Source organism: Coturnix japonica, chromosome 31 (assembly GCF_054131305.1).
Source record: "Coturnix japonica strain WE chromosome 31, WE-NBRP24, whole genome shotgun sequence".
Taxonomy (NCBI): domain Eukaryota; kingdom Metazoa; phylum Chordata; class Aves; order Galliformes; family Phasianidae; genus Coturnix; species Coturnix japonica.
In genome coordinates, this window is record NC_140693.1 from 5,334,433 (window position 1) to 5,348,267 (window position 13,835).

Below are 13,835 nucleotides of genomic sequence, written 5' to 3' on the forward strand. Positions count from 1 at the left end.
ACAAACAGGCTGTTGGACTGGAAAGAAACTGTTTTTTGGAGACAGACAAGAAGGTAATTCATGAGTAGCACAGGGATATGAAGGTGCACAGCTTGTTCAGAATGGGCAGGTAAGGGAATAAAAGACAGCGTTGCCTTGTATGTCAAGGTGTTTCTCTGAAATCCCAGCTAGAGTAAGAGACAGATTTGCTGACAGTGCTTGCATGGTGATTAAGGAAAGTAAGCAAATGAGCACTGTGACACAAGCAGTACCTTCCTATATCAACAGTGGAATCCAGCATGAAGGTCTTCCAGTAAAGCTGCTTGCATCTCAATGTGTTATGGTTAGGCTCTGGGTGTAAAGAATACCAGGAAACCATGAAGAAAGTTTAAATATTTGCTTTGTAGAACTGGTAAGGTTATTACAAGAAAATAACGTAGCAGTGTAACTGACAAATCTCACCCCAGCGTAAATTAGGGATTGATTATTAATAAATGAGATAATTTCCTACTCCTCAGAGAGAAAGAAAAACACAACCTTTCTTACTTGCTGACACTGACCAGTGTCAAGGCTATTGAACTTCTTGGATCCCTCCAGATTCCACAAGGTAAGCAAAGGGTACCCAGCAAGAGATCTTAAAGTCTGAGTTTAGAGTCATCAGGTATAATCAGATGATTCACTAGGCCAGTTCTGGGTTATTTTAGAGCAGTAGCCAGACTAAAGGAATGTCAATACACTGGAATTTATCTCCAATCTACTTTTAATACCTTCATTCGATCAAAATCTACTGTCAGTACCTTCAAAGGAAAATGATGCTTTGGGAAACAGAACTCGCAGGCTGAGAGATAAAGCCAAGGTCTTTAGATAAAAATGAGAAAAGATTTTGCTTGTCATTTCGTAACTGTGATGAAATTCGTAATTTTTGTTTGAGCTACATTTTGATAGAATAATGTGGTCGTAATGTGCTTGACTACAAGCATGATTTCCACGTAAAGCTGACTCTTAGCAGGAACTCTGTTTCCTTTAGAAGCAGTGAACCCTGGTAGCGAACAGCTTTTCTTACTTCTGAAGACCCTGTCAACCCAGCACAGGACATGCAGTTTGCTAGCATTAAAGAACAAGTTTGTATTTTCCTTGTAAGCAATGTCGGAAGAGAAAGACAACACACATTTCAGAACCATTTTGGCCCCAGTAAAAGTGATGCCACGGAAGAGCTCCATCAAAACTTATGCAAAAACATAAGTTCAAGTGGGCAAGGCCTTATGAAAATCTTCCACACAACTCAATGGAGATTGGGGTGGGTGGGTTTATGAATAAGAATCCTTAAGAATTTTCTTCTAAGAGACTTAAGAACTGTCAATATATATATATAAAGAATATAAACACTAATTCTGTTACTACAAATAAATATATCCAAAGGGTTAGGAGACCAACCTGATCATATCACAAGCTCTTTGATGACTGTAAACGCAGTCATCAATACGCAGAAAAAGATTTAAATAGATTAATATGAATGAGAACAAATGTACAGAAAGAACAACTAGGAATAAAGGTGGAGAAATGAAGGCACAAAGTGAGACGAGTCTGGCAAAAATATCACACAGAAAAGGATGCAATTCTTTCAATTTATTAGTAGCAAAAAGCTGCATAATAAGTCCTAGTTTGCTCCTCATCAGAGAAGCAAATCCTATTGATAAGGTTGTGAGGAGAGATTTTGCATCAGTTTTCATAAAAAGGTCAACTGTGATGAATTAAGGTTGTTAAGAACTAACAAAGAAGTAAAAAAAAAAAAAAAGGCCTAGAATACAAAAGTAATAGGGTAGAGAAGATACATAGCTTAGATCTCTCCGAATGAGCTGAATCTGCTATATTCCTACTGCATTTCTAAGGGACTGACTCAATCAATCTCAAAGCTGTTAACGATTATGTTTTTAGAACTTAGGAAAGCCTGGTGATGAACCAGATAACTGATACAATGTACAGACTTCTTTTGAAGAGAGGAAAAAAAAAAGGGGGGGAGATGATGAAAAATGATAGACCTGTCAGCTTAACTCCAGGTCCTCAGAAGAAAGAAACAGTTTAGAACAACTTAGAAGAGATAGGTATCATTCAACACACCTTTGTCAGGAACAAATTACTATTAATGATTCTAATTTACCCCTGTGAGAAGGTGTCAGAGCAACACAGAGTGGACGAGATGCCAAGAGAGTTTCCAAAACTTTACTAAATTCTCAGGCCAGATAAGCAGCATGGTTTAGATGAGCTATAGAAGGATGAACATCTGTAGGTTGCTCCAAAAATAATGCCTCCTATTTATTTCCACGGACATCACAGTAGATACAAAGAGCACAATAACACTGCTTGATAGAGTAAATTCTCAGCTACTAAACACTATTTCTCAACTCAGATGCTAGCATTAGCTATGCATTTTCACCAGCAGTGAACAAGAGCCTGCAGGTCGCACTTAAAAAATCTGCATGGCCATCTGGAACACAGCTTGTCTTTCACATCACTGTCACCAGTGCTGAAATGTACCATTCACTGCCTCACTGTACTCACATCCACTGATTGGTCACTGTACATGTCCAGCAAACGTCAATGGATGCCATTTTTTCTGCACAGAGAAATTCAGTTCCATTCCTTTGCTTCATGTGCACTTCCATGACAGACGCTATTTTGCCTCTGCTGCCACTTATCACACAGCAACAAAACAGAAGGGGATCCTGGTGGGAAGGTTCAAACTCTACTGCCATACCACCAACATCTGCCTCTGACATCCTCAACCAACATAATAAAATAGGAGGCTTTACTTTCAGAGCAGCTCTTATAAAAATTGCTTAGAAAAAGTACTCTGAAAGTAGCTCTCAGTCTCGCTGTCAAAATGCATAGCTGTTCTAAATGATCTTCTGCAGGACCTGGTCACAGAATTGGTACAATCCAATATTTTTATTAAAGATTTAGATGAAATAGAAAGTATGTTAATTTGATTTGTGGATGAAACCAATGTAAGACAAGTTTGCATTGGAATTCAAAATCATTTTGACAAACTGGAAAAGCAGCCTGAAGTAAACAACTGCAATTCAATAGGGTCAACTACAAGCTACTACAGTCAGGCAGGAATAATCAATGCTACAGACACATGAACGAGGAGCAATGACAAGGTAGCATTTCTACTGGAAAACGACAACATTCTGCACTGCTGAAGACTGCAAGCTGCATGTGAGCCAGCCACTCATGTACCAAAGTGCAGATACAATTCTGGCTGGGTATTAAAAAAAACCTGTACGCTGGCAGGACACACAAATTAATCTGTTCTCTCTGCACTGTTAATCTCTCTGTTAGAATTCTGTTTCCAGACTCAGGAAGCAATTCACAGGGAGACTTGGCACAACTGAAAAAGGTCCAGAGGACATCACTGAAAAGCAAATAAGCTTCTTCCTATGGCTAGTCTAGGTAAGACAAAGAATATATATGGCAAGGACTTCCTATGGCAAGATAGGACTTAAGACAGACAGACAGTTCTAAACATGAGAGTTGTATGAGCTGGAACAGATTACTTACAGAGTCTGGTAATCCCAATATTAGAGATCTCTACAGAAAACTTAGACTAACCTATCAGAAATGATGCAGCTAAGCTGAAGAAAAAAGATGGCTGGTGGAGGTCACCGCCAGCCATTAGCTTCATTAATTTTATGCAACCACAACTAATATGTAGGAACAATAATTCCAACATTAACTGGCAGAGAAAAGGCAAAGGAGTAACAGGACATTTAGAGGACACTTCTGCTAGAACAGCACAGGACAACTTTGATTGGGAATGAGATGTGTTGGTAAGATACCCAAGACTGGAAAATCAATCGCTATTGGACACAGCAGTATTTAAAACCAAATCACTGTAAGGTCAGAAAACAAAAAGATGAGAAAGTATAATCCTGTATCAATATGCACCAATGGAATCAGGCAGTATAAAATGAAAGCTTGAATAAAACTTGCCTATGGTACTGTTAAACCTAGGAGGATTACAGGTCACTCCTTGCAACCTCACTCCTCCTCACAGAAACTCCAGAGAAGATCAAAATGAACAGAATTAGAATGAGCTTTCATTGATGAGCCGTTAGGAACAAATAGATTACTGAAAGCTGTGTACATTTTATCAGCAGCAACCAGGTTTGGCAGGGCTGTTATCGCTGGGTCTTAGTTTATAGAGGTATAGATGAAGGGGAGAGGCCATCTGGGCAGAGCTGCCAAGTGAATCATAACAGATCAGGAGCACAGGGCTTCCCTTCAGAAGGCTGAGCTGGGAACATCGTATTGGGAATTCTTTCTCTTACCAATTTCATCTGATCTCTTCTCTCTAAATCCCTTTTCTATTCCAGGCTTTGTTTCTCTGGGGCCACTTATAACACTCCTTTGTTGTGACTGAAGGAAGGAAACAAAAGAAGCAGGAAAGCATTTTGCTGTATTAAAAGCACAAAGATGGAATGTTTTGTTGACTGAATGTGCACTCTGCATTCTTAACTGTTCTGATCCAAAGCACAGTAAAGTCTTCAGTTGCCTTGGGTCACGTTCACAGTACAAGTCAATATTTCATCAGTCTGGTATGGATTACAGAGGACTGAATTATCTCAGCATAAATTCTGGATTGCATTTTATATAGTCCATGGACCTGATATCTCCTTTCACTTTCCTACCTGCATTTTAGCAAAGGCTGCAGGTAGGTGTCATTCAGTAGGGTTTCAATAGACACATTTCCAGGTCTCATACTGATAGGAAGGTTAGACTCTACAATACAAAGAACAGATTACAGCCATAAACTATGCCTTCTCTTCCACCCTCATCTCCACTCCCCAGTATGATACCTTATTTAACTTATAATTGCAGTACGATTTTTCTTTTGGGGTTGGGATTCTTATCAACTCCACCATTAAGCAAGTGGAATAAACTATATCAGGGCAAACTACAGGCAGGTAAAAATAACGTCTGCAATCTCTTTTCTAGAAATGAATTAGCTCTGGTGCTATAAAATCTCTAACAAGTTGGATTAAAAGACAGACTCCTCTTACATCTTTATTCCCAACAGAAATAGCACTGCTACTGCTGGGAGATTTATTCATGTCACAACCAAAGCACTTCACATTCCCAAGAAGACCAAGTCCTTTGGCTTATACCTCTTGTGACATCCTCAATACATTACCCTTTCCATCCACAGACCAGGGTATATTAGAGATTAATACAGCTCAGCAACTCAAAACACACAGATTGTCAGTCTCAGTAATCAGCCTGAAGAATTTAGAGGACAGTTGTTATTTACTGAAAGTGATAAGAGACCCAGCAGAACACTTAACTCTAAATAAACAATGTGGAAACTTCACTACCCAGAAAGTCCTAAGTGGCAAATACACAGCTCAGATGTTCCTGAATATGGTTTGATTGCATCCATGCTGTGAGGCAGCAAAAGCAAAGGGAGGGAAAGCTTAAGTCAGAAGGCAGGGGGCCCTTCTCACATGGATCTGCTCTCGGTGTTTAGCACTGGTTTGTTAGTTCATTAAGAGTGTGTTAGAAATCAGTCTCTCCATGCTTCTCACCAGCTCCATCGTGCAACAGCGTGGCATTTATTACAATGCACTACTCAGTAATGGGGCCTTCTGGCATGTGAGCAGCAAGGGGTCATGCAGAGCCTGAAGGGAGCTGGCAGGGGCTTTGTGCAGCACAGAAGTAACTGCAGAGACAGTTCTTTGCTTCTCTCATAAGTTTCCCTGTAGAGAAGTGTCCCATTAGAACAGTAAGAAGACGGCAACCAAACCCCATCTCCTTAGAAACATGCAATGATTTACCTATTCTACCCTACCACAATGAAGTGCTTTAGCACTTTACCTATCTTAAGCTTGTATTGGTTTCTGCTCACCCTAACGCTGGAAATAAACCCATTCTCCAACAAGCTGTTGCTGCTCACACAAGGACTTGTGATGGAGCTCTAAAAATAGCCAAGTGGCACAACAGAGAGAGCTCCTGCATTCACGCCAACACCAGGATCCAGAGCCCAGGGAGCTGAAAGGGCTGATAATAGCCTCCATCGCTGGGCACTAAGTGGTTAGGCTTTGCCAGCTGCTGAATTCCTGCCAGCCATATGTCTGATATCCTATAATAACCAGCCAGATGTTGGGCTAAGGTAAAGCCTGACAGAGTTCAGAAGGAAAACGGTGTGCCTGCCTCTCATGATCAGCCCTTGCTGATCTTTGAACTCGGCTGTTATCTTGAAGGAAAGCCTCTTCTGAACTTCGGCATGAATCTAATTAATGAGTTAATTCCCTGCTAATCTATTCTCCTCTTTGTGTCCGTTTCATGATTAATTTAGTTCCAGTGAATTTCCTTTACTGACTGCAGAGTAGAAACACACTTCCTACCCTATTAATCTCCACTTCTGACCCATCAGTAGGGGACTAAACAAGGGTAAATGGCTCCATGCTTTTATTTTCTGAGCCAAGTGATTTCTAGCAACGTAAGGTGGAAGGAAGTAGGGAAATTCTGCAGGCACATCATGCCACTACTGTAAGAAAAGGTGGAATAAAGGCTGTCGATTAATTGAAAATTCTGCCCAGTTACATCAACCACACATCTAACAGAGAGGAAAGAACAGCAAGGCTACACACTGCATAGGAATGTCATTCGGATGTAAAGGATCAGATAAATAGCCAAGCCCAAACACCAAGAAGATAAAATCTGTTGAGGGAAACATAGCAGGGATCTGGGTTTTGTTATTCCTGAAGTTCCAAGGCTCCCTCATATATTTCCAAAGATATTTTACTGGTGTGGAAGAGAAGATCTTAACTGGAGAATGCACAGACTTCTCTGTCTACCTCTGCCTCCAGCACTCTTGGGAAATAGAAGGAAATTTGGCCTGTTTACCTGTCTGCTGAGGTAACAGTTACTCTTTCAGCATCTAAGTCTTAGAATGAAGTCCTCTTTGCTGAAAAACGAACATAATCTGCTGTTTAAACTAATAAAAGAACAACAAACCAAAATCAACCTGCATTACTGTTAGCAGCGTACAGACATGACAGAAAGCAGCAGTAAGGCTGACATTTTCTTAGTTAAGCTAAACGACTAATAACTATCTGGAATAACACGGGGAGTGAGCACAAGGCTGCAGCTTTATACCTCTGGATCCCATTCAGGGCCAGGCTGTTTATTTCCTTTAATGCTTTACATCTGTTAGCATTAAACCACACTATCAGCTCTGATGGATTTACATGTATCTTGCTGTTGCATGCATCTCTTGAGAGGCTGAGGGATGGGAAAGGTTACCTTCCCGCAATTGCGTTCCTACCCCCATAGCTCTCATGCAGCCTTCAGGGAAGCATTAAAAAAAGAAAAAGAAAAGTAAAGAGAAGCAAAACCCAAAGAGCTTCCTTCTCCCATGAATTAAACAAAATGTTCTGAGGCTGTATAACATCCATAGGAGAAGAAACGCTGCCGGTGATCAGCATCGCAAACCTTCCTTCTGATGGCACAACGTGTCAAGGACATTTTTAATGAGGGATCAAGGACACTGCTTCTTGAGAGTCATCTTGTTTAAGCTGTGCTAACTGTGGCTTTCTTAGCATGCAAACCCAGCACCTCACAAGAGAGGCAGGAAAGCACCACAAGGCAAAGAAGTATCCTGCTTGCAAGGCTGTTCCTGTCATACCTGCAGGGGAAATAATCTCAGATGTTGCAGAGAGCATCTTTCTATTGATCCTTCCCCAACAGCCGTTAACTTAGAGCCACTCAGTAAGGAGATGGAAATGCCAGAAATGAGGAAAAATACACCAAAATAAGCAGAGACCTGTAGTGAGCCTATCCATTATCCACTTTCTGATAAACCCCAGTCCATATGACAGAAACTACACTTCTGAGAAGCCTAAGGAATCAGTGGATGCTGCATTACAGAAGAGTCTTTCAGATATCTGACACTGCTGGGAATAAACTCCTGATGGACCACGACCAAAAGAAGGACATGAGCTAGCAAAGAGAACAAAGATCAGAAGTTATGCAGGGATGCTGAGTACACTGCTCCCAGTTTCTCTCTATCTCCAGGTGCTGGGTCATGCATGACTAGATTTCCCAAGCAGTACCTGGTGTATGGCCAGCAGCAGCAGTATTAGAGGCTTAGCTTTCAGGCCTTGCTCTCCAGGGACTTCCTCCACTTGGAGCAGAGGCTTTGATCCTGAGTAGTACATTTGCACAAAAAGAACCTGGGTATGATTTTAAAGAGAGAGAGAGAGAAAAGTGAACACAAGCTTTGCTTCTGCATCTTATGTCTCCAATCTGCTCCTTGAAAATGGCAAAGACATCTCAGACATATTGTCAAAGGACCCAACTAATTTTTCAGCCTAATCCATTCTTTGTATCTCCATGAAAAAATAATATATATATATATGTATATACAGAAAATTCTTGAAATTAAGGCAGTTTTTCACTTCCATGAAAGCAGGGAGGGATCTTAGGTCCCAGCTTCTTATGGGGACCCTCTATCTTATTCACTGCTCCTGTGCTGCCCACAAGCTGCCAGCATGACATCCTCATCCACTCAACTCTCTCTTTTCCATTTCATCCTTTCTGGACTAATTAGGTGAGAACCGTCTTCAAGTCAGACATAATGCTGAAATCTAAAAGATCTAAATATAAAAAGTGACATCATTTCTTACGGGCATGCATTCCCACCTGAGAGACTCTGGTTTCCTTCACAACCCCTCTTTGTGGCCAGCAATCTTCCAAGATTATTACTTAAAGATAAAATGGTTTCTCCAACACATTCATCAAATCAGGTGATGATAAGGCTGATTAATCCAGGAACCTCCATCCTTCCTGAAAACAATAAACTGCAAGGCCTACAGACAACAGGATGGAAAATATTACAAAACTTATTTTAAGAAATGCTCTGCTTTCTCTATCGAAGCCATCCTGAATTCCTGTCTTCCTACATGTTAAAGGATAACACATAGAATCACAGAACAACCCAATTTGGAAGGGACCCATAGAGATTACTGAGTCCATACTGGACCACCCAAAAATCAGATTGTATGTCTGAGTAGATAAATAAGGACGGTTCCAGAGAAGGTGATTAAAGTCATTAGAGCAATAGGAAGGCTAAAAAATATGAGTGTCTTTCGTGACCAGATGCACAAGAGAGACAATCATTGTTTACAAAATAACTGGCAATTTGGGCACTCCCAATTATTCTCTCTTACAGCAGAGGACAAAAATGCATTTGCAAAGGTGAAAGCGCAGCTGAAGAGAGGAAACATTTTCTGAGCAACACACAGCTGATCTATGAAACTCAACTGATAGACTCAAAAAGCATTAACCACTCGTACAGAAAATAAGAACATTGGAACATTTCATTAGAAAGGATTATTGTTATTATAATTACTTGGAAAGGCTATAATTTCTCACATTTCCAAGTATAAATAAATAACTGTCTGAAGATAGAAAGGCATTCCCCCATATGGTGGGAATAGTTTGTAATTGTCCACGATGGCAATTTCTTGCATCTCTCTGAAATCTCTAATGCTGGGCACTGTCAGGAAGGACTCCTGACTGGCTGAACATCGTACAATGGATCCTGTCTCATGATTCACATCTTCACAGATGAAAATACAGGTTGTGTGTTACAATGAAAAATAAGTATTAATGCGATGGAAAGCCTGACAAGACAAATCCAGGTAGCAATACCCAAATTCTTGGCTGCCCCCTGCAGTTCAAAGGAGATCAAACACTGTTTTGTTGTTTGATACTGGGAGTTTGCTTGCTATTTGAATACCTTGGACTTTTATCTTTTAATGAGATGCTGATGCTTTATGGAAGATACTGTAGAATGGCATCTTCAGAAACAATTCTGAAGTACACAGTGTAATGTAAAAACTTGTTGAGCAGCCCAGACAGAACAAACAGATTACACAGGAATAGACAGAATAGACAGGAATAGATGCTTTCTATTCCTCCCTTTATTCCTTATTTCTAATGATACTGCCCTGATAGCTCTTCTTGAATTTAGTTTCTTCCATTGCTTACTCTCCCTCCAAGCTCCAATTCCTCTAACTCTTTTTTGAAAGAGGGATTTAAGGTAGTAACTAATTGTTAATGCTTAATAGGAAGCCATTATAGTTTAACAGGTAATAAGATACCATAAATAACACTGCTGGTAATGCACTTTTAAATGGTTAAGGATGTACTTGAAAGCGTAACCACGCAAAGCCTGCTTCTGTTACTTTAAAAATGAAACTCATCCTTCCAGAAATTAGCTTCACATCCATCCGAAAAACACAAGTTTTACCAAGAAGAAATGGATGCAGGATTGAGAGACATATTCAGCGAGGGACTCCGACTGCATCAGGGGAGAAACATGGAAAGAACACGCTCTAATAGCTGGAAACAGCTGTTTTTTCTTCTATCCTCTTACAGTGTACAGACCCTGCTTCTCCTTCCTGCTCTGGTGGTGGCCAGTGCTTGGCATGTTGTCTTTGCTCAGCCTGAACTACTGTTATCTACAGACTGGCCGTGGCCAAAATGGCACAGGTCTTCATCTTGTGAGTGAACTCCCCCAGTATTCATGGGAATTGGATTTGAGATTTTAGGCTTTATTTTTGTGTGTGTGTGTTCTTCAGATGTTAAGTATTCACAGAACCATACTCAGGTTGAAAGGGACCTCAAGGATCATCAAGTTCCAACCCTCTGTGAAGATCCGTATGAAGTATTAACATCACATGATCTTATCATCACATCTTTGCAGGCCCAGCTCCAGCCAAATTCTCACAAATTCTTCCTGCTAATATCTCATTTAGCTTATACATCTTAATAAACCCCCACTGTTTCTGAGACGATATAATGAATCGCCACAGGCTACAGCAGCTGGCTTACATGTTTATGCCTCTATGCATATATGTCCATGTACATGTGTGTGCTGGGTCTAAAAACACCAACCTGCACGTATTTACCTCAGTCTCACACAATACTCCTGCCATGTCTGTCTCTCTAATATCTCATATGGCAGCAAGCAGCAGGGGCTGCGCATGAGTCACAGCCACAATACACTGCACAGCCAGAGCCTCTGACAGAATATACAATAGAGCTGAGATGTCAGTGGAGGTGGCTTTGGAGTACTTTAAAAATGCTGTTCAAGTGCCAACTTTCACCTCCAAATACGACACTTTGTTCGCCCACCCACTTTCGTTCCAAGTTAAATGTTCCTTTTACTGCAACTCGACAGCTTTAATTATGAATTTATCTGTCTTTTTCTATCCCTATAACTGTTCAGTCTCTCATTTGTCTTGCTAAGATTTTTGATATGCTCCTAGATAGCAGCTGTATACTGTCACCACAGTACAAGTGGCCTGGTCAGACTCTCATTTGCAGGCTGGGCATCAGACCAAAACCTGCAATAAGCTGTTTGCCTCGAAAGCACAAATCTCATGTGTTCCCTCTGCAGAGAAAGAACAGAGAGATGGGGACACAGTGTGCTGATGAGCATCACTGTATCAGAACCGCAATGCTTTCCTTTGCTCTTATTGCCTGAGAAACTTAAATACATATAAAATTCTGACCTGAGGAAAACGTGGATCCCACTGATGGTTTCACTGAGGATGCAGCTCCTTCTATCATATTTTGCCCACGACAGAAGACATCCATTTTAAACACTAATGTTTTAAACAGTAGCAGCACACGTAACCCTGCCGCCATCAATGCTGTGCAGGACTGATGTGTGGTAAAGCCTTCACCACCTAGCTCTGCAATAATGTTATATGGAGTGTCCTAACACTGCCTCTTAAACACCTGATCCATGGTCAACCCAAAATTGTCTCATCTGGCTGCATTCAAAATGACTGTAAGTCTAAACATATCAATCCTCTCATTATCCTTTGTGACTTCTAGGAAAGACTCTATCCCGTTCCAGTGTCAGCACTATCCTGGTCTATAAAGATCACCTCAGACGGAAGTGCATATCCCTCATAATCCAGTCTTTTGGGAGATATTTCATAACTTCATAAATTAATGTTGATTGCTTTAGAAGTAAATTTTTATCCCAGCATGTGAAGGGACCCAATGACTTCCACATTTCAAGTACGATTTTAAGGGAAAAGGACTGTACCACAGAAATACAGATGCTCCTAATCAATACGAAAATGTCTAATACCAGGCAGTAGCAATGTGCCTCACAGAAAGGGCAATGCAGAGCCCATTTGTTCTGCTGGATATATACAAGTTCATTATCGGTACTCCAGTCAGATCTGTACGTGTACAGTAATTTGAATAACCTTCGATATGATAGCATGCAGTCCTTCTGTGATTCCTTTTTCTGCCATTTGCTCTTTTCATCTCATCCCTTCCTACTGCTGTTTAAATTGCTATTATTAGCTATTAAATGATAAATGAATTACCTCTGAAGTAAGCATGAATAATTGTTCCCAGCCTGAGATAGGCTTGGACTGGTATTTGGTAACAGTCAACAAGATCTGTGTGGCTCCCAAGGTTATTTCATAATAATAATAAAAATCAATAGGAAGAAAACAGGGACAGCTCCAGAAAGTGTTAATGAAAAGTTGCTGAATTACAGTGGCTCACCTGTGCACAGCTACATAAAAGCCTTCTGAATACCAAATACATTAATTATAGACTGCATTGCTCGGCTGAACCTCCACAGAATTCATTGGGCTTGTATTCTCACACTAACAAAGGAGAGACGCTGAAGAGTGCTGGATGAGAAGGATGAAGGGAGGGAGGGATGGAAGAAAGTTCATGTTCTTATTTACAAAACACAATTATCAATATATATGTACTGAGAGTAAAATCTGAATCCAGTAATAGATCTAAATCCAAAGTTGGAGGTGTTTCCTCTCATGAGCAGGCACATCAAGGTTTTACGTCAGACCCTGGACAGAAAGAAGATACTCCCCTTTTGCAGCATCTGTATGAAAGAGCACTGTAGAGTATATATGTATTTAAGCAATACCTCCTGGTAGTCATAAACTGATTCTGACTCCTTACAGTAATGTGAGTCTACCCCAGAACTCTGCAGCTGCTCTCATAGCTGACACACTCCTTTACTGTTAAAAGTTAGGCGTTGCCCTTGAAGAGTTATATGAAATACATTAGCAGCTCCTTTTGCTCCATGTTCTACACCACTAACATGACACAGTATGGCAAACACGAAACTTGGATTTACCTAATAAGCTATCACCATCACCATGCCCTTTTTGCTCAGGCATCCAAACACAGGAATATCACATTCATAGATGTTCACAAAGCAGTAGAAACTTCAAATTCCTCTAACAGCTACATAACCTGTGACCAAGCTAAAAAATGGAATCAATAAATAACCTCTCCTTCTGAAAGCTGCCCCAAGATATTTAATGTCTACAGATGATCAAGGTTAAAAATGTTCCAAATCTTTACTTAAAGAAAAATGAACGTTCAATCAAACAGAAATCTGAATCAAAACTACCAGATGATTCCTGCTGATGTTTTCCAGGGAATTAGATTCACAAAATGATGAAAGAGCCCTTTCATCTCCATGCATGTGTCAGAGGACTCCCCAGAGTCCAACCGTACAGACTGCCCCAGTGGATCAGGTACTCAGCCTGTTGGAACCATGAGGAGATGGGGCATTTGGGAGGGTGAAGCACTGTCTTGCACTCAAACACTTCAGCCAAAATTAGTTCCAGTTCATATAATTTAAACGAACAAACAAAAAACTGTAACAACAAATGAAACCCACATTCACCTGTAAGCAGAGGAAGACACAAACCAGGAAGCAAGGGAGCCATTTGCCATCACTGCACAGAACTATCATGTCGTAATTCTGCTGTTTAAATATGTGT